Here is a 23,586-nt window from a genome sequence, read left to right as displayed (position 1 = left end):
AGCTGAACTTTTTTGATAAATATTTATTATTAACTTTCAAAACTATATTTATTAAATCATTTACTGAAGATTTCAGTAAATATAAACTAAATATAAAATTAGAAACAAGTTACTTCAGTGAAGTAATTTGTTTCTAATTTTATATTTAAGTAAAAATTTGTATTCAGTAAATAAATAAAACTATTTATTTACTGATAAGTAGATAAAAAGTTTTAAAGTATTGTTAATTAAATCCTCTGTATATTTATCATTAGGTTTTTTATTATTTTAACTAACCTGTAAGTTTTATATACAACATTATATATATTATTTAAAACTTACTTTCATTGTAACAGTGAATCTTAACATCATACCTAAATTGATATCAATAAATTTAATTAACTATAAGGTTATTTATTTATCAAAACAATGATTGTTTTGATAAATAAATAACCTTATAGTTCATTAAAGTTTTGGATATCAATTTAGGTATGATGTTTAGATTGATTTAAATTTATATATTTTCTTGACTTGATTTATGAAAAAATAGTTTAGATAAGATGTTTAATGAAGAAATTTATAATTGGTATTTAACGTTAAAAGATACCTCTAACAATGCATTATATTGTAAATTTTGCAGTGATTTTAAAGTTCAGCTCCTCTGCTATGAAAAACTATTAGCTACAAAGATAAACAGATTAGTTAATAATATCAGAAAATTAAAGAAACAACGCAAAAATAAAAAGCTGGATTTGTTATTAAGTGAAGCCTTTATTCCACCTGTGACAAATATTCCTAATAATACATGTATTAGTTCTGAAGTTTGTAAAGAAACAATCCTTATCAGTGAAAGCAAAATGCTCAAAAAAGAAAATAAAAATTTAAAAAGGAAACTTGAATCGATGATGCATTTAGAATTGGATTATTTTAAGCATCTAAAGGATTTTGAAGATATGTCAAGCAATCTGCAAATACTTATTTCAAAAAACTCTTTAATTGAAAGTGAACTAAACAATGTTAAAAAACTTTATTGTGAAAAAGAAGAAAAGCTCAATATTATTGAAAGCAAATTAGAACTATTAAAGTCCAAAAATAAATCATTTAGTGTTAGAAATTTGAATAAAAAAATAAAATATCGTAATACTCAACTGGAAATTAAAAAAAATGAAATAAATTAATTAAAAAATGAAACAAAATATAAAATATTGCAATTAAAAAAAAAAAAAAGATATTACTTCAGTTCTTGAAAATTCCGATATAAACGTTTCTGAATTAAAAAACGAGAAAATAAAGCTGCAAAAAAAAGTAAGTTATTTAAAAATTATTTTGCAAAATAAAACTAACTATATTAATGACTGCAATATGAAAGATGTTATAAGTTTAGAGGATGAAGTTGTTTCGTTATGTAATAATACAAACATTTTAAACGAGAATCAAGAACTTCAAAAATTGGTTTCTTTGTTAGTTGACGAGGAAGTAATAACATTTGAAGATGGCAGATACAGCGATGACATTCGAGAAACTTCTTTCAATGAACGTGAGTATGAATAGTGTCAACGGAGTCATAAAAGTAGTATTAAACAAACTAGCAAAAAATAACATATCTAGGCTACCATCAGCCGCTGTAAAATGTAGGTTAATGCAGGAAGCTTCAATTTTAGGTCAATTTCAAGTTGCTGAAGCAATGCTTGAAAATAATTTGACAAATAAAAACTCTAATATAGGCAATTGTTCGCATGGTGATGGTACTCAGAATTACCATAATCATTATCAAAATTTTCAAATTACTACAACCAGTGGGTAAACTTTATCTTTTGGTTTGTCAGAAGTGGTTGGAAAAGATGCGGCAACTGTCTTGCAAAACTTTACTAATATAGTAGATGACATTTGTGATGTTGTTAGCAACTTAGCCACTGAAAAAGAAATTAATTTTGCTAAGTTAATAGCATTAATTAAATCAACAATGTCTGATCTATCTTCAGTTAATCCTCTTTTTAACTCACAGTTAAAAACATTAAGAGAACAACTTTTGCCGATTGCAATTAATAACTGGCATTTGCTTTCTTCAGATGTAAAAGACAATATGAAGGACATGAGTAATTTTTTCTGTAAACTTCATTTGCTCGCTAATTTTGCATTTGAAACTGATAAGGTTTTGAATTCTTTTGAAAAAATTTGGCTTCAAAATGATTTTGAAACTGTTTTTGCTTTTAGTGGTAAAGAATGTGGTGCTGTAAGGTTAGTTTGTACAAAATGTAAGGCATTTCATTCAAGGGGTAGTGAGGAAGCTGGTGTTGCATCATGGTTTAATTCTTTTCTTTCTTCTCGTAATGATAAATCTTTTGTTCCATTTATTGGAAATCGTTTTATTATTTCGTATTACAATGCAGCTGCACTATACTATCATAAGGATGCTATAACAGAATTTGTTAATGCTTGGCTTAACCCTAATAGTTTATTAAAAGCAATTAAAGAAGGCATCACAAATCTTGTATTCATTGCTGAAGTTCGTGCATTAGATACTGTTGACAAACTACTTACTGGTTCAATGAGGCGAACTATCGAATCACTTGATAGTATTTTATTTTTAAACCCCTACCTACTTCACTTAAAAATTAGACTTTCATCACTTTGTATGGATGCATCTTCTTTATTATTTGCTAATGGAAAAATTTTTGAGTATACTAATCTTCTTCATCAAGATGTGGTTTACACCAAACTGTTTGAATGCACTCAAAATGATGAGTTTGATTCTTTAACTGTGCAATCACTTGAAATTATTTTCCATACGATTCTGGTTATTTTGGAACCTCAGTGTGCTGATCAGTTACCAGGTGGTAAATATTGGAATCCATCTAACTCAATTTCTGAAGCTGCTTCTAATGTCCCTGTCACTAACAAAGCATCAGAAAGTGACTTTGCCGTTTTTGGATTTAATGGTTCGCACAAAACCCAATGCAGATGTTCAAACTATCCAACGTGACAACGTGGTCTCAGAACCAAACATTAGAATGGCTTAATGGTAAAACAGATGAAGAAAAAAAACAATTGCTTGAATATTCAAGAACTAAAGTAACATTAATGAAAAGCAAATATGATGAAAGAAAAGAAGCTCTTAAAAAAGATAAGGCTATGCACCTTCTAGCAAAGCAAGAAGAAAAAAATCGAGAAGAAATTAAACTACAACATAAAAAAGTTGCAGCTTGTAATGATTTGATAAATGTAAGGGCATGGATATTATTAGAGTAAGCAGAGGAAACAGTTTCTAATATAGAAGAGCCATTGAAATCAAAAGTACTCCTTGCTCAACTTAATTTTTATCGCATAATCTTAGATGTCGATTGTGACAAAAAACTTTTTTGTAAAACAAAGGTAGAAGGAAGCGAAAGAATAAACTTGTCTTCAGAGGAATTATATCAAAATCTCCTTATTGTTATTCAAGCAAATTTAACACTAAACAATCTTTAACTAATATAAGTAATAATTTAAAGCCTCGTAAAGTTCGTGATGCAGCTGTTGAAAACAAAAAAAAAAGAATTAATGGAAAAAATTCAAGATGCAAGACTAAACAAATTAATAGAGCAACAAAAAAAGCACTATCAAAATTTATTAACAATCCATCTGATTTTGTAGGTTTTTCTATACAACATCATGTTAGAGAAGAAGATGCTCATGAAGTATCTTGGGAACGTGCACAAGTGGTTTAAATTGATCAATTAAACGGTAGACGAACTTCATACCTTGTTAAGTATGATAACGAACCTGATGAAGTATGGTCATTTCCTTTATAATTGATTTTGAAAAAGGTGATTTTATTCTTTGTAGCTTGGTTTGCAAGGTAATTTTATTTAATGTAAATTTAGAATAATGTTATAGTATATATTAATCTTATTTATTTTATTGTTATGTTCTAATAAAGTGTTTTTACTGCATTTGAGTTCAGTGGTTTTTATCTTTATAAATAGTATGAATCATATCTGATATGTTTATCTGTACCAATTTTGTTTATTTGTTGTTGTTTATTTGCAGCTTAACTGCACATTTTTATTAAAAAAAAAAAAAAAGCTTATGCAAAAATACTATTACTTTTACATGAACTAGTAAAGGAAAGAATCCAGAAATGGAGGGCTAAACTTAGGCAACATGACAGCTCACTGATGGAGTGCAAAGTCCTATGGCTTACCTTCTCGTTGGTGCACTTCGTTAAGTAAGTTAGACAATTTTGTCTAATTTATGAACGGAATAGCCAAGGCAAATTATGTATAAAATTGCATAAATTTACAGATATGATGTCTGCAAAGTTTTGAATGAATTTTGAAAATTGAAATTTCTGTGTTCAAATAATTTGCAACATATAGTCAAACTTGGGTACATTAATAGTGCGATAATTTATTTAGATGAAAAAACGATTTAAGACACCTTTAAAAAATTTAAGACAAATAGATAGATAACATAATCCATATAAGTATTTCTATGACTGTAATCTATGTTATTATGACTGTTTATTTCCATGACTGTTAATCTATGTTAATTCCATATCTTTTAATCTATGTACTCTCAATTTCCTAATACAAGAGGGAGGGGGTAATAAAAGTGGGGGTGGGGTTGGGGTTAGTCAAGATTTAATAAACCGGGGGGGGGGGTCAGTATTTACACTGAAAGTTTTATTACTTATCAGTAACTAGTATATATTTTTTAATTTTTAAAGCTGATTTTTACTGATTTTTTTTTTTAGTTTTTAGGTATCATTTTTTTGCTAATAACAAGTAAAAAATAATAAACGGGAGGGGGGTCTTAATAAGCTTAGGGTGGGTGGCAAAGTTTCTCAAAAATTCATAAACGCCCCCACCCCTTCAATTATGGACTCAAGAGTACACAATCAAATAAAGCCAAACACAATAAAATAGAACAATTCAACGAGTTTTTCATTCATTGTTTTCAAAATTTTCAAAAAAGTTAAAAGCCCTAACCCCATTAAAAAATAGAAATTTATCGTAGATCTTTTATCTACGATAAATTTATCTATAAAATATTATCGTTGCTGAAAACAATAAATTAGTCGAAACAGTAGACTATAAGCGGTTAAATCTCTTTTTGAATTTATAATAATACTGAAATTATTAACAAGTCGTTAACTAAAATCTTTTTTGTTCGTGTAAAAATAAATTTTAGATTTATGTTTATTTTGTACGTATTTTGACGTTTTCAACCTGTTTTATTTGGGTCCACGTTGTTCAATTGATAACACTGCCCAACAGTAATTTTGTATCGGAACCAAAATTTCTTATGCATTTCCATCTGCTGAATTCGAAAATGACATATTAGCTCTAGTTTAAGAAATAAAAGCAAAAATTTTCTCTCAAGGCAAGGGTTGAATTAAGTGATCGCGAAATGGAAAATCCGAAAAAATATCTGGTCTTCAAAATTTTAGTTTATGCAAAACCATGTACTTTGTTTTTATAGGCGAATCAACTTAAATTTGTTAGCGAAAAAGTTATAAAGTATAAAATAACAAACTTACGACTACAAAAGTAATAACACTCTAGTAACTTCATTATAAAAGTAATAACACTATATAAGCGTAATACTTTTACAACGCACTTATAACTTATATAATTCATTTTTTGTTCAAACAACATAAGTAATCCCAAATTTTAATTGAAGTAGAAAAGCATCTAGAAAAATAGAGTGGATATTTTAATAATATTTATAACGTATCAAAGAACTTAAATAACTTCATAAAAACGCACTTTATAAAAAGTTTAGCATTACGAAAAAAGCTTTTAATGGTCCGTAAAAGCGCGCGGTTATTTTTAAAATCAACCAAAAAAAACTTTTTATTGGTTGATTTTTAAATTAGCGCTCGTTTTTTCGGACTGTTCGTAACGTTTCATAATGCTAAACCCTTTTATAAAGTATGTTTTTATAAAGTTGGTTAAGTGTATTGTAGAAGCAGTGGCGGCGTTAGGGTAGGGCCTGGTTGGGCGATGGCCCAGGGCGCCGAATATAAAGGGGCGAAACTAATTGATTATTTTACCATTTGCCTTTTTTTTGAATGGGGTTAAATTAAGCTAGGGGCGCCGTAGAAATCTCGCCCAGGGCGCTGATAGTGCTAAAACCGGCACTGTTTAGAAGTTCATGAAGTTTTTAATAATATTTGATCATCCACTTCATTTTTTCAGATGTTTTTTTACTTTGAGCGCGTGACAAAATTTAAACGCCGTACGGAGAAATTAAACTAAAAAAAAAAAAAAAATCAAAAACAAGTATTTTGAGTTTTAGTTTATTTTTTGTAGTTTTTAAAAGAATTTAAGAAATGCAATGTATTTAATTTAAAACTGTTGTATGATAATTAGAAAAGCATCCAGGGCACAGCATGACACTGCCAACTGGTGCGGACAAGGGTTTGGTGCCCAGCGACACATTTAATTTTTTTTCCTGAACCAATTTTGACAAGGTTATGACCATATAAAGGATTGTTAATCGCTGTGTGTTGAGGAAGTGGATATGGTACAAATGTACTTCTAGCCACTTCAATCTCCCTAGATGTTCGTCTTTTCGTTACTACTTTTACTGGTTGATACCCTCCAGCTAAACTTTCCACAATTACCATCATAAAACTTATTCTAGACAAGGGCTTACGTTCGTTAGTGTTAAGCTTATATAATAGGTAGCTTTTTAAAATAGCCCTGCCAAATAAAGAAAAGGCAACTTTTGTAGTCCACTTTATTGTCTTACGCTCTGACAGGTACACGTAGAGCTGTGCATCTCCCAAATCTACCCCTTCCATGGTACGAATATAAATGGCAACAACATTTGGCATTATAACTAAATTACCTCTTCTGTTACGCAATTCAGTAAAACTTGTTTGGGTCCTGGTACAACAGTAAAAGGAAAAACATTTAGGCCATTATCATCTCCACAAATCTAAAATATCATCAACACCAGCATCATCATCAGAACCGGAGTCTACATAAAAAATAAAAACTTCAAATGCTTAGATTTGGTGATATATTTAAATAAAATAATATTTTATACAACTTTTCAATAAAAAAAATTGTACCTTCATCAAATAAACTATCATCGCTGCTACTTAAATATTCTTCGCTTGTACAACTTTCTACTTCTGTAAAACTTTCTTCGCTGTCACTCATCTTTAGTACGAAATATACACAAACAATCTACCAAAAGATAAAAAAAAATGTTCTCTATTCAATGGTACCATTTTTAATTTATGAACAGCGGTATTTTTGCAGAAAAAGTCATAGTTTTGAAGAACACTTTCAAGCCACGATCGTCGCTCTACGTACTCTGACGGTATAGCCACGATCGTGGCTCCCCGTGCTCAAAGGGTTAAAGTTTGGAATTACTAATGCTGTTTGAACAATGAATGAACTTTAAAAGTTATAAGTGCTTTATAAAAATAATAATACTATTATAGTTTTATTACTTATATAATGCAGTTAGTGACTGGAGTGTTATTGCATTTGTAATCGTAAGTTTATTGTTTTGTTTTGTTTTGTTTTTTATAACTTTTTCGCTAACAATAATTTGCTCCTTAAAAACAAAGTAAACGGCTTGCATAAACTAAAATTTTAAAGACCAGATATTTTCCAAGGTTTTGTAAATCGCGATCGCTTATTCAACCATTGCAATGGTAGAAATTTTCATTTTTTTTTTTTAAACTTTTGTTTTTGACTATCCAAAATGTTTTGTTTATGTTTAAAACTTGTGATACTAGTTATGTGTGTTTGCTAAAGTTTCTGGTCTAATCTATTCTTAGTTTTTATTTTTTTATTTACTAGTGTAAAATTTTACAAATCAACATTTTAAAACATCATTGTAATCAACATTGTAAAATTTTACAAATACAAATCAATATGCCAAGGAAATGTGTAAATTTAGTGGACAACTTTTGTTACATTTGTGGTGAAATAACATTTTCTTCACAGAAAAGAACTATGACACCTTTGTGCAGACTGCTTACCAGCATTATTTCAATATGAAGGTTGGGGACCAGGATAATTTATGGGCTCCACATATATGCTGTAGCTCTTGTTCGGTTACACTACGAGAGTGGTTGAAAAATAAAAAAAGACCTGTGGCTTTTGCTGTTCCTATGGTATGGAGAGAGCCTATAAACCATACAGATGACTGCTATTTCTGCTTGACCCCACCCATTAAAGCAGGTTTGTCAATGAAAAAAGTAGGAACAGTTAAATATCCGAATCTTCCATCTGCCATTCGACCTATTCTACATTCAGATAATTTACCAGTTCCTACTCCACCACAAATTTGTGAGTTAGAAGCAGAAAATGAAGTAGAAATAGAAGAAAACAAGCCATCCACATCAAATAATCCTGATTTTGTGTTAACAGATGTTGTGCCACACAGATTGAGTCAAGCAGAATTAAGTGATCTTGTTCGAGATCTGGACTTGTCACAGGAAAAAGCAGAACTTCTAGGGTCAAGACTAAAGCAGTGGAATCTTCTCCAGCTTGATGTCAAGGCTTCACATTACAGAAAACGGCAGCAGAATCTGCTTTCTTTTTTTGAGAAAAAAAATAATCTTGTTGCTTTTGGATTAATGCATTGTATTAATTTGAACTATGATCCAATTAAATGGAGATTATTCATAGACTCATCTAATCTATGCTTGAAAGCTGTATTACTGCACAATGGAAACCGTCTTCCTTATGTTCCTATTGGCCATGCAGTTCACATGAAAGAGACTTATATAAACATGAAAGTTCTCCTCAACGCAAATAATTACAATAAACACAAATGGAAAATTTGTGGTGATCTAAAAGCCATTGCCATACTTTTAGGAATGCAATTAGGGTATATTAAATACTGCTGGTCTTTGTGTATGTGGGACAGTAGAGACAGAAGTTCACACTATATAAAAGAAGACTGGTCTGCAAGAAATCTCAACACAGAAGAAAAAAATGTTATTGCTGAACCACTTGTGGATCCAAAAGATGTTCTTCCTCCACCATTACATATTAAGTTGGGTTTGATGAAAAATTTCGTCAAAGGTATGAACAAAGAAGGACAGGCTTTTAGGTATTTAAGAAATAAGTTTCCAAAAATAAGTGATGCAAAAGTTAAAGAAGGTATTTTTTTGGGCCACAAATACGTCATCTTATGAAGGATCCTGCATTGATTTTTAGGCAACAAACGAGATTATAACTACATTCAATTGGTAGCAGTACTTCTGCAAAAATATCATCAACTTGAATGTAACATGTCCCTCAAGATTCATTTCCTCCACTCACATCTAGACTTCTTCCCCCCCCCCCCCCAATTGTGGAGCTGTTAGTGATGAACATGGGGAAAGGTTTCACCAAGTTATTTCTGTAATGGAAAAAAGATATCAGGGTCGTTGGAATGAGGCCATGCTTGCAGATTACTGTTGGTTTGTGTGTAGGGATGCTCCAGAACTAGTTTACAAAAGGAAAGCAAAAAGATCACGATTTTGTGACGATACCCCATAATCATCTTTAACCCTATTAACTTGATGATCATGATTTCTTTGTTTAAAACTATTAGAATATATCTGTAATAAAAAAAAACCAAATGTACTTTAAATGTTATTAGAATATGTAAATTATATGTCATATTGCTCTGTTGCAAATTAACTGAAATAAAAATTTATTGCTATTGTATATCTCAGAAACTAGAGCTAATAAAAAATTATCGTTGTCATATTCTTTTTTCTCAGCCCGAAATTAGTATAATTTTAATAAAATTGCTTGAGTTACAAAAAAAAAATATTTTTTTGTTGCCCAGTGTAATTTATCAAAGAAAAATAAAATTAATTTATTTAAATAAAAATAATTTAAATTAATATTTATAATCAAAGTTTTGTTACGCTTAACGTATTATAAATTAAAACATTTGAAAATTTATTTTGTACGAAAAAATTTAAAACATATTCAAACATCATACTGTTAATTGACTATTTCATGGTACGTCTGCGTTAACCCACCAAAAAATTCTATTTCTGAATTGTTCAAATAATTTGGATTTACAATTTAATTTTTAATAAAATTTTATTATAAGTTAGTTTACGCAACTTTTTATGCGAAAAAAAAAAAGATGTTTTTTTTTGGGTGCCAAAAATTTAACGAGATACTTTAAGAAAATATTTCATAAAAAGTCTATGAATTGAAAATATTTAAACACGTATATCTTTGGAACTAAGTAAGCTACAGAGGTGGTTGAAACCATTTTAAAAATGAAATATAATAAAGAATATAATGCACTTAATATAAAAAATATTTATATTCGCTATAAATATTGCCTAAATTCCCTACTTTTATTAAACAATAACAGAGGCGCTACTTTCATAAACATATTCTTCTAAAAGCACGAAAACGTTTAATTTTTAAGATTATAAAATCATGAATTAATTTTTATTAATATTATTTTTTAAATATTAAACTTCAGATTACAAAACCAAAGTCGAAGGAACAAAAATAAAAAGAATAACAACACATATTAAACAACAAAAACATAAATAAATTTAAAAAGTTACCAAGTGCATTTAACTTAAGCGATTCCATAGTTAATATACTTTTCACTTAATTGATAGATCAATCATAAGGGTATTTAGCAATTTCAAAAATAGTTTTTTGGTAAATCATTTTTTAGTAATAACTGTCTAAGTTTAGCCTTAAACTCATTTAACATTGTAAGAGCTTTAAGTCCATTTGTATTTTATTCCATGCCTTTGGTCCTCTAATTGAAATTGAAAGCTCAGTTGCTGCAAAATGACTTTTGGGTTGTATATAGGTGTTACTTGAATATCTAGTTAAGTATTTATTATGATTAGTTTTGAATAAGAGATTAAAAGTTTTTGCAATAATACTTTTATTAATTTTGAGCATAAAAATTAGAAGGTAATAAATATTTGTTTGGTAGATATTTAGTATATTTAACTTAGTAAATAAAAGTTGGTAGGGTGTATAGCGGTTTTCATTGGAGATAATTCTGATTGCATGTTTTTGCACAATAACTAGTTTTTTTGATTTGTTTATATTGTTACTACATCCTGCAATATTAGCGTAATTAAAATAGGAATGACTAAAAGAAAAATATAAGAGTTTTAAACAACTTGAATTTAAAAAAGGTTTTGCCCTATAAAGTAGGCCAATCTCCTTGATATTTTACCTTGAATGTTTTTATTTGAATATAAAGTATATTGAAAATATAAACTATATCTCTCCATGTTACATTTTCGTCAAGAAGTACTCCTAGAAATTTTAATGATACTTCTCTGTTTTTTTCGCAATTGTTAATACAAAGATTTGGAAATTTTAATGAAATTTTGTCACGTTCATGATTGCGATGGAAAAAAGTATATTTTGTTTTAGTTTAATTTAGAGATAATTTGTTTGCTTTAAACTATTCAGCAAGGTATAATAGTTTTGTGTTTACAGTTTTAAATAACATTTTTATATCATTGTGAGCATAAAATAGTTTAATATCATCAGCAAACAAGATTGTGTCTAATACATAACGAGATTTGCTTAGATAATTGATACTAGAAATAAAAGCGGTCCTAATATAGATCCTTGTGGAACTCCATAAGATATAATCATGTCATAGTTTTTCCGTAATTATGAGAAATATATTGCTGCCTATTTGACAGGTAACTTTTAAACCATTTAAGATTCGAGTGTTTAATACCATAGTTTTTTAATTTGGTTAATAAAAAAAAATGATTTACAGTGTCAAAAGCCTTGCTAAGATCGATAAAAACGCCTAAAGTATATTTATTTTCATCAAAAGATTTAAGAATATCATGAACAAGATAATGATTCCTTTTATTTTAGAGCACTGTTTTGTAAAACAAAATAAAAACTTGAAACTAATATATACTTTGAATAATATTACCTCCACAATATATCAAATATTCCATTGTTTTTCATATGCAACAGCAACCCAATCATTCACTTTCCATACAAGACAAATTTCTTTTGCAAGATTGGCGATGTCTTCCTCATATTTATTATCATTTTCATTATCTCCTGCCAGATTAAAGTCATCATTTTCGCCATAAACTTCTTTGTTATCGTTAACCTGACTATTTTCATTATTTTCTGTTGTCGGTTCTACCAGCTTACCTTTTCTTTTCAGGTTACTAAATCTATAACAATATCAATTGTACATATTTTTAAACATATGTAAACAAACACACAAAATTATAACTTTCACCTAAATTTTAATTTCATATTTGTAAAAGAACTATTTAACAGTCAGAAACTTAATCTAATTTGCAAAAGTTTTGATAGCAACAATGCCTACCTTGAAAATAAAGATCTTATCTGTTGGCTAGTTACATATTGATCAGGCGGATGTGAACCTGCTCAGGGCTCATTTTATTACCTGATTCTTCTCCACGAATAAAGTATTTATACAACAGTTCTTTCTGCTGATTTGAAAATCTAAAAGAACTTCGAACTGGTAATGCCCAACCTTGCAATAGAAAAATGTTCATGCAATGTGGTTTGTCTTTTACGGAAGCACTGTTAGAGGATGAAGAAATTGGCATATTTAGTTGTGAAGTAATTTTCATCTTATGAACAAACGAGTTGCGAACTTTATCCAATGATGTTAATGATTTCGGAACTGTATGAAGACCGGATAGCATGTGTTCTTCTAACTCAGCATCGCTTTCAAATGATAAAGTACAATTCATTTCAGTGCAAAATCTTAATGAATATAATTGCCTGTCACTTCTTTTCTGTTTTTCCTTAAGTGACTTGTTACGCTTAATTGAATTTTCTGTTTTGCTATATGGCAACAACAACTTAATCGAGGGTTGAATTTTAAGATTTCCATACTCTTGTTCAATTCCCTCACCGATATTGAAATAACGCCACATCTTCATACTTTTCTCACCAAACTCAAATGAATGATAGTTGCTAATGTTCTTAATCTTTGGTCCAGGAACTGCAGTTTTATCATTGCTAATTTGAGCAACTGCTACTTTTGCATCTTTAGCGCCAAAACTATAATGCATAGCCTTGTGTATATCTTCAGCAGTCAAAAGATTATTACCAGAGTCAACGTAACTCCTTAAAATTGTCTTTACAACTGCACTCTCCCTGTCACATTGATCTTTTCCACAACAGGGTTCATTATGATCATATCTCAGCAACTTTATATCTCTCTCTTTGCATACATTGTAGATTGCTTCAGCTGAAAGATTTCCCTGATAGCAGCCGGCATTATCAGATTTGGTAAACATTTTCTTGAATTGCGGTTGATCAATTCTGAATTGGTCTAAAACTGCAGTGGCTAACGAAACAACATCACCTATTCCCTGATCACACCTATACATTGAAGTAAAGTAAACACGTTTGAATAACTTTCCTGCTATTTTTATGAAGAATATATCCACATGTAAACTCATTCCTTTCTTGCCAAAATGCTCTCTTTGGCCCTCTCTGTATCGAACCGGAAGAATTTTTTGACAAAAATCTTTAAGCCAGAAAGCAGTTTCATCGTTTAATTGCTTAAAAGCTTCGATTTTTGCCTTTTTCTGTTGAGAATCTCTCATCAGGTGTTTTATGTAGTTGAATACATCCTTTTCAGCAATTTCCAAATCATAAATAGAATCAGCATCGTCAGAATTTTGAATTGTTAGTTCTTTGATCATCTCGATAGCTTTGCACAAATCATAGCAATCGGCACATACCACTTCTGATATCTCTGTGTTGGATTGAAGATTTTTTTCAGATGGATCTGATAAGGCATGTTTTGAGCTATGAGAAGAAATGTTTGAGTCATTGACACTACAATTGGTTTGATAACTTGTTTTCAAATACCTTTTTCCTTTTTCAAGGGCAGCTTCGAGAGATTTAGAACTAAATCTTTGTGCCAATTTTTGTAATGTTTGAAAACCATTCATGCCTGAAGCAGTAACATCATCTAATCCTGCTAAGCTTTTTCGACTTGAAGGTTTTATTGCATGCAATACTTTCCACAAACTTGAATCAGATAATGGTATATAATTGTTTTCACTACAACTTTTTCGATAGAACATGATAGCGTGGCTATATTTTGTCGTCAGTATTGCATGCACTATCTTTTGTTCTTCACCGCTGTCGTATTTTAATTTGGTTATTCCATAAGCAACATCATGCAAAATACCGCTTGTAAATATAAAGTCTAAGAAATGTTCACACTTTGTTTGATCAAGACTAGATCGGACGAATACTTTCTTCTCTGGAAATGCCAACCCTTTATGAGATGCATGCCATTTTCTTGCTGTTTCTATACGATGTTTGGTACACTCAAATGTGTTCATTATAAACTTTTTGGTATACTTGGTATGGTCTAATAATGAGAGGATAACTAACTTTCCCATGGAATCACTTTGCTTATATACTTTCTGAGCACGAATAATTTCAATTGGGAGAGGGCTATTTATTTCATCAACGTTTTTACTGTTAAGAAAATCTATAAGTATTTCCTCTTGTCCAGGAGCAACAGCTTCCGCAAATTTTTTCTTTAATAAGTTTTCTTGGCGAACATACTTGCGTTTTAACTTATCTTTAGTAGTATCTTCCAGATATTCGAACTTCCTTTTTAATCTAAATTTTATTGGACTTGCATTAAGAACCTCAGTTACACTCTCACGGCTTCTTAGAGATTCGTCCAAAATCTCCTGTGAAACATTAATTTCACCGGGATCAAATTCTTCATCTGGAGTAGCAGGTGTCATATATGTTTGTTCTTGTTGTGTTTGTGTTTCTGTACATAAATTGGTGTTTTCGTTGACTCTAGATAAAGCAGTTTCTTGCTTTAAATGGGTAAAACACAGCATTGCACCAACTGAAAATACTTTATTGTATCGCTTTGACATTGATATGACGACATGTATTGGTGACGCCCTTAAAGCGGGAGATTTTTTTCCTTTTATATTTAGATGGTGAGGATGAAAGCATGTTTTTGGAGGACTCCATGCAATACCAAACGTGTACCGGTGAAAAGCACATATTTGTTCATCCTTTTCAAGATTTCTTTTAAGTCTATTTGCAATAAGTCCATTTTCTTCCCAAATATTATTATCGTTTAATCGCATGACCTAAAAACAATTTTTTAAACAATTATTAAGTGTGTCATTTAAAGCATTGTTTATAATCTGACTCTTCACGAAAAATGTTTACAAGTTTGAAATACATTGTTGTTATTATTAAAATACAATATTGCAAGAGTGTGATTAATTTAGTGATTATTTATTAAAAGAGTGAGGAATTAATTAAAAGAGCTATTTTTTTTTGTTTAAGGAACTTTGTCTCAAAATCTTATTGCAGAGAAGTTATAAAGTATGTAATTATAAAAATTATATTACAGTCTGCGTAAATTTAAAATACATAGTTACCTTTAAGTTGATGAGGTGTTTCTTAACATCAACATCTCCCAGCTGATAAATGTAGAACATTTTGTTAATAATTTTATGTTTTTTGAATGATCCACAATTTCCTTTTGAAAAGCAACAACAGTTTTCATAAAAATATTTGTTTTGTTTCATACTCAACTAAAAACAAGTTCTATTTATGCAGTACCTATTTCTCAATAGCAATGATAAAATATCTACTCTATTTATGCAAATTTTAAGGATCGTTAAAATAAAGTTAAGACATTTTTATGGTAAAGTAAACAACCGCCCACTAACTTGTTTCTCCACAATCGTGATATCAGCGATTCTTCTTCCATTCGATCACCACAAGTTATTTGGTTATGACGTAAATTTAAATAATTCACTTCTGATCATGTATTGTTTTTTATTATCATTTATTTCAATTGTTATGATTTCTATATCATAGTCAGAAACGCCTAAATTTTTTCTTAACATTACGTGCAATGTTTTGTGTAATGCTAAATGCTAATTTTGGATGATAGAAATTTTATTGTGAGCGAAAACCTCATCTGTGTGTCCAAAAAAACACCTCTTCGTACTTAATCATTTTTAACAATTTGTACCTTTATTTTTAACTTAATATCTAAAGATCACACGAATTTTTTTTATTATTATGTTAGGACCTTTTTGTATTGACAGTTGGATATGTTTACATTTTTACAAAACTAAGCGCCTCTGCCGTAATGGTTCATTTTGTAAGTATACTAAAACATTTTTTTCCAATTTCAAGCCTTAATATATTAATAGGCCTTAGGTATCACATAACTTTCTTTGCATTTTTAGATTCAATACCTTTGATAATTTCAAATCCTAAAAGAAAAATTGTGTGCAACACTTCGCCGCTAGAATTAACTCCGATTAAAAATTGACAAAAGTGATTGATTTAGTACTTTTGAACTATGATAATTAGCCAACCGCACAGTGTCACGCAACTTTTTTATATTTTTTGGAGAGAGCTTTTGGGTTACGTCTGATATTAACTACAAAAGCTATGTGCAACTTTTTGCCTTGCCAAAAAAATGGGTTCAAAGGTGGCAAAAACTAAATTTCTAAAAATTTTTAAAAAAATCTCAAAAATTTAAGCCCAGATTCCGAGTGAACGAAACATTTTTGAAAATTTTTTTTTTCCCCAACAGGTTTTTTCTATATTCTGATCAATATATAAAAAATTCAAGCAATTTGGAGGAGGTCACTTCCATTGACTGCCTGATTCTTACAAAAAATGACTCTTAAAGCGTTTGTTAAATGCTTTTATATTACCTGAGGGCGGTCTATATATGACGCGCAAAATGATGTTTTTGCTGGTGTTGTTTAATACCTCAATGGTTAACAACTCATAATCTTTTGTTATTGAGCATGTTAAAAAAAGTTAAAAATCTAAAGAATTGTGTATGAAAATGCACACTCCTCCTCCTGCTTTTTCAGATCCTTTTATTTGATGAATAACTTTATAATTATAATTATAAAGTTATTCATTTCACTTCAAATTAATAATTATCTAATTCACTTTCAAATTAATAATTATTAATTTGAAAGTTAAAGTTATTTTCAATTTCTTTTTTACGGCACCATATTTCTGTATGGCATAAAATTTGAAAATTTATTTTGATGCGAAATAAAAATTCCTTATGTTTATCAAATTTTTTTTGTATACTCCTTATATTTAGATCCAGGATGTTTTTTTATAACTGTGGTTTCAGCGCAGTAGTCTTCATTTATATAAATATTTTTCCCTTTAAAATTTTTAGCCTGTTTTAAAATCTTTATAGTTTAGTAGTTTGACAACTATTGGTCAAATTTTATTTGTGCTTCTAAGTCCAGTCCTGTGAGCCTCTCAATTTTTATATTTTTTAAACCAAGTATATCTTCAAAGAGCTTCTGCACCTTGGATTCACTGACACTCCAATTTTCAATTTCATTTTCCTTTATGCCTTCTATTCTTAGCTTGTTCCTTCGTGAGCGATCTTCAATTTCTCAAAGTTTACTTTTTATTTTAAGTATTTCGCTATTGTCTTTCATTTTAATGCTTAACTCTTTCGTTTTTTTCTTTACAACTTCAAATTTATCGGTAATAATATCTTCGTTAGTTTGAATAGCTTTGATAGAGTATGTCTAATAACAATTGTTCCAATAATAACGTAACTAAATTTTAAATAACGTACGTTATATATAAACATGTATATTTTACCTTCATAACACGGTCGCATAGTGAAGTAAGGGTCAGCCCTAGCAAGGTTTTTTCTACATTTTCAGCAAAGCGTGGTTGGAAGGTCTATGTTATTAGCTGAATATTCTTTTGCAGAATATTGTTTTGATAAGGTTTAAGTCTTTTTTCTTTTTATTTAGATTTATTTATGTTTTTTCGTCATTATTTATAGGTCTTAAATCTTTGCGTTTCCTGAAGCAGCAAATGTAAAACATTTTAACAAAATCAACGTGTTCTTTCGCAAGGTTAGGCATTTTAAATGAATGCTTCAAATAAAAACTTCTGATGTACATTTATAATATTGGCATGATATATTATTCCCATTAATTAAATTTCAATTTAATGACCAAAAACATGTTTTCAGTTCAAAATTCAATGCGTGTAAGGAGTTATTATTTTAATTATTTACAATTAGCGACGGCTAGCCGTTGCTAATTGTTAATATTTGAAATAGTAATATAGTAATATGCAATTGTAATAGCTAAATTCTAATAATAGTAATAACTAAAATATTAGTAAGTAACTAATAAGGTTAATAGTTCAGTTTGCAATTTCACTTATGAAACTGGAAATAAATGCTCGCGGAATGTTTTTTTTTATGCAATTTTTTGGTGTTAGAGAAGATCTCCAAACCCAAACCACCCCCACCCTCATACTCTTAGGGCATGATTCCTAAAACAAATTTTTCAAATCTTTTTTTGTGATTTATTAAACTAAATAAAATTTTATCGACAGATTTCAAGTTTCATCAAAAAAATTCCTAGTTTAAGAGTTACGACCATTCAAAGTTATTTCAAGGGGTAAATTTGTGGAATTTTAAACCTCTTATGGTCATAAATCTTAAACAAGAAGAGATTTTTTGATAAAACTTGAAATCTGTGGATATATTTTGGTCTAATTTATGATAGGAAGGACGCAATTAGGGGTCGGGACGGGATTGGGTTAGTTCCAATTACCTAAACTTTTTGCAAGTCATCCTCATTTGATACCAGTATTAACATAATAAAATTTTGAAAAAGCCACATAGCTCTTAGTTATCTTGAACAACGAAATTACTAAACACTCGCCTAAAATACGTAATTTCTTGTTAGGCCCGCGGTGATAAAAGTTGTTTTTTACATTTTTGAAATAAGGAAGAGTCTTTTGATAATAATCAAAAAAAAAAACTCTGGGGATGTGTTGCAAGGTTTCAGAGCATGATCCTATGCTTCTATGCACCGCGCTATGATAAAAACGTATTAAAAAAAAGTTTTAACAACAACTTTAAATCTTCTTGTTATTTATCAACATGTTATTTCTCTACGGACGAGTGCGCAAAAAATCTTCAAGATAAATCATATCTTCTATACTTATACGCTGTTCACCAACATTATTACATACGTTTATATATATATATATATATATATATATATATATATATATATATATATATATATATATATATATATATATATATATATATATATGCATGCTGTAGAGCCTAAAATTTATTTTAAGCTTCTGCTTATCGTTAGTCTGTTTTGATTTTGAAATACGCTCCAACAACAACCATAAATCAATAAAGCCTAAAGTACAAAAAAATCTTTCGCAAACTAGAAGGTCAGCTGCTTTACGAGGTGAATTCCAATATTTTAAGGTAATTTTAAGATTTAAAAATAAAAAGCAGTTTTATTTGAAAGCAAAAGTTTTACAAAGTTTCTTCCTTTTTCTAAGAAGCATTAGAAGTATTAGAAGAGGGTGATAACAGTCCGCTAAAGCACGATCCGAAGCTAGAGAGCTTATCAAGAAAATCGAAATTCTGGAGACTGCCTTGATAATTATAATCTGAAGATCTATTATGGAGAGATTTAATAAGGTCAACAAAATGCTTCAAGATGATGATATTGACCTTGGAGTTGTTTTACGGTTCCGTTTTTACTTTTTTGCAAGATATGGGGTCAAATTTTTATCACTATGAACAAGAAGCAAAAGTATAGGTTGATGCAGAAGAGTTTACTATGGATATCAGACGCCGTCGGGATCGGGTACTTGATGGAATTACTAGTACTAAAAATACCACCTTGAATGGATCTAAAATAGTTTAATGTAATAGTAAATAATAACAGGATTATGTGTTGGCTCATGGACGAATTGGAAAGAAGAAAATTAGCCATTTTAAAAAAATGAATTAGTCGTTTTAAATTCACGCAACTCGCGCATATTCTTACTCTATTTATATTTGTATCCACACTCTATTTATATTTGTATCATGAGCGCTCCATGTTTAACAATCGGATAGGAGAGATTGTCTGCACTATTAATTCTGCACATTGAAAGTGAAAAGCTAAATAAAATTGAGAGTAAAAGTCTTATTCATTGTTTTGTTGAAATCAAATGTCATCGAAAGGTGTTTTAAATATTTTTAAATTTTGTTAAAGTTTTAAAAGTCAACGTTGTTAAAAAAGCAAAAAAAAATTTGGGGACTTTAATGTGAATTGTTTTCTTTATAACAATGACTATAAAGTAAAATTTTTTATGGCACAATTTTTGAAACAGGATCAATCCCTCTCATTAACCGACCTGCCAGAGTAGCTCTAAGCTCAGCGACTTTAATTAATAATATTATTTCAATTGATATTTTTAATAATGTTGTGAAAAAAGGTATTTTAAAAACTGATTTAGGGGACCATTTTGCCATTTTTGTAATAATTAATACAAATATAGAAAAAACCAATGACAATAAAAAAAGTATTGAAGAAACGTATTATTAATCAGAATAACTTATAATTTATTTTATAATTTATTCAAATTAACTACAATTTATTCAAACACCAACTATCTTTACTCCATTGGAATAACATTAACACAAATAATAGCTCAAATAACATATATGAAACTTTATTTAAAACTTTCTATTCTGTATGCGATGGCAACTTTCCCATTGTTGAAATAATAGCAAAATCTAAGAGTTTGAATTCTCCGTGGATTACCGAGGGGTTTATATAGATATCAAGTAGTAGTTATATATAAATATACTGAAAACAAAATCAGCTGCAAACAAGAAAATTTACAAAAACTATAAATATTTATTTAGGAAAATTTGTAAAAACTTGAAAAAAAATTGTTACTTGGAATTACTGAACAAATCCAAAATAACACTAAATGCATTTGGAAAATAATGAAGGAAATTACTGGAAAACAAAAATCATGCTTTGGTTTTCTGCCAAATATGATTAAAATTGACGACACAAGTATATTTGAAGCAAACGCTATATCCCATGAATATAATAAATTTTTTGACTGAAATAGGTCCTAAACTATCAAATAAGATTCCTATCACCAGAACTTTATTTGGTGACTTCTTATTACCCTTGGAAATGTGCATATGCTCTGATGAGCTATCCTCTGATTTATAAACTGAAGAATTTGAAAAGGCGTTTAAATCTATTTAAAAAAATAAATCATGTGGACCAGACGAAATAAATGGAAACGTGATTTTAAATTGCTTTGAGCAACTACAAGATGTTTTTTTCAAAGGTTTCAGTGCCTCAATTATTCATGGAATTTTTCCAGAACAATTAAAAATTGCCAAAGTTACACCTATTTATAAAGAGGGTGACCAATCCTCTTTATAAATAATTATCGCCCCATTTCTTTGCTCTCTGTATTCTCAAAATCCTAAAAAGAATAATGAGCAACTGAACAAACAAACGCCTTAACAAAAACAACCTACTCTATCTTAATCAACTTTGTTTCAGAAGGAATAACTCAAAAGAGCATGCAATTATCCAATTTGTAAATGAAATTTCAAAATCCTTTGAACAATCAAAATCTACCTTAGGTATCTTTATCGACCTATCGAAGGCCTTCAATACGGTTGACCATACAAATCGAAAATAATTTGTTGTTGATAATGACAACTATCACAACAATTGTTTAAATTAAACCTGTGAACCCTCCTTTTTTTAATCTATATAAACTATCTAAATAAAGCGACTAATCTGATAAGCATCATGTTTGCTGATGAGATTAATTTATTCAACTCTAAGAGTGATATTAGCCAACTTTTTGCCACCGTAAATAAAGAGCTTAATCTCACCGGTTTAAATTCAATAAATTAGCATTAACTTTTGACGCGTAAAAAGGTAAATACTTTTGTTAATCTTATTTTGATATTAAAACTGTCATAAATTTACTGTTTGATTAAAGTTTAACATTACTCAAAATCTTTTTTTGTAATGGAAATGTTTAAATGATTACTTCTTACCGTTAATGGAGAATGAGGCAATAACTGTTAAAGAAACCCATCTCGTGTATCATTTACCAGACTAGTACGTTGTACCTTTGACCCGCGAAAATGTTTCCTCGGTTGTTTGCAAACTAATACATTTCAATTTTAAAATAACAAGGAACAAGGTTAGTATTTTTTGCAAGAAGATTTCCGAAACGGAAATGCTTAATGCAATGAATTTTGTTCTTGAACAAGAACTGAGTTTAAGTGAAGCTGAAAGACATTGCATCATTAAAAAATCAACTTTGGTATATAAGTTGAAGCAGTTTAAAAAACTGAAAGTTGCGAATATTCAGATACAAAACCAAAAAAAAATATTATCAACAGAAAAATTAGCTCGGGTAAACTACTTAGCAGATGCTGCGAATACCCAGTAAACAGTTGGTAAGTAGTTGGCCCGATCCTAATAATTAACTATTAGCTACAGTTGGGCCAACAGTCGGCTATTTAGTTGGTACCGTGAAAAAAGCGTAACGCTTTTGCCAACACTTAGCCGACTGTTTTATAAACTGTTGGTACCATTAATGACCCAACAGCAATAAAATAGTTGGCTAACAGTTGGTACCATTACCGGCCTAACTATATGAACTTTTTCGCGGTTTTTTAAATTCGTTTATAAACGTTTACAGCTATCTTTACAACTTGACGCGATGGTGAAAAATGAGTTGCATATTTGAAATCAAAAATGAGAAATGCAATACAAAAACCAAATTGTTTGCTCGGCACCAGAAACCTAAAACCTGTGTAATAATACAGTAATAATCATTTTAATAATATCAGTAGAAATAACAATAACAACGACAATTATAATAATGGCAGTAGCAATTTACAACAGTAACACTAATAAAAAACTAGCAGTAAGCAACCCCTAATACGGGTTATGAGTAATTAAATCATTAATAACAAAAACACATTAATAACTTGATTTTTTATCTAAAAAATTAAATACAAATTTATCTATAGATAATATTTTAACTTTGACTCCCTATCAGCAATGTCATTGCTTATAGTTAACGACATAAAGACCACATAAACATCAGTTAAGTTCTTTTTAAAATCTGTCAAAACACAGGTACCAGAAATAGAAAAGTCAAAAAAAGCCTGCAAATACCTAAAAAAAAAAAAAGAAATAATAAATTACAATTTTGAATTAAAAAAGTATTATTAGCATTTTGTTATTGGAATTAGAATAATAATATAACAGAAAAAATAAAGATTAAAAAAATAGCTATAACAGCTTAGGTCTATCAACACCAAGTATTCACAATAGCGCATAGCATAAAATATTTGTAAGCACACATTACTGTGTCTCCAGAATAATTAAAAAAGAAAAGATTATAAAAAGGCTAGACAATACAATGTATAACACTGGCATATAACACTACAACTTAATAAGATATTTTATCAAATAAAATACTTGGACTAAAAAGATTTTACTTATTACAATATTTAAACAATCGAGGGACAATTATAGTTAAACAATTCAAACAGCTACACCATAAAATAGCAAGCAACTCGTAAAATATTTCTTATAAATGGTCATTATCAATTGTGGTATTAAGAAATAATGTAAGAGCTCAGTAATTACATAAGTTTTATAAATTCTCCTTCTCATCTAAAAGAGAGACAGAGGGAGAGAAAGTGTTTCCAAAGCAGCATGTTAAAAAAAGTAAAAAAACACGCAATAAATAGTAG

This window comes from Hydra vulgaris, chromosome 03 (genome assembly GCF_038396675.1).
Source record: "Hydra vulgaris chromosome 03, alternate assembly HydraT2T_AEP".
Classification (NCBI taxonomy): domain Eukaryota; kingdom Metazoa; phylum Cnidaria; class Hydrozoa; order Anthoathecata; family Hydridae; genus Hydra; species Hydra vulgaris.
Note: the sequence above shows the minus strand (reverse complement) of the source record.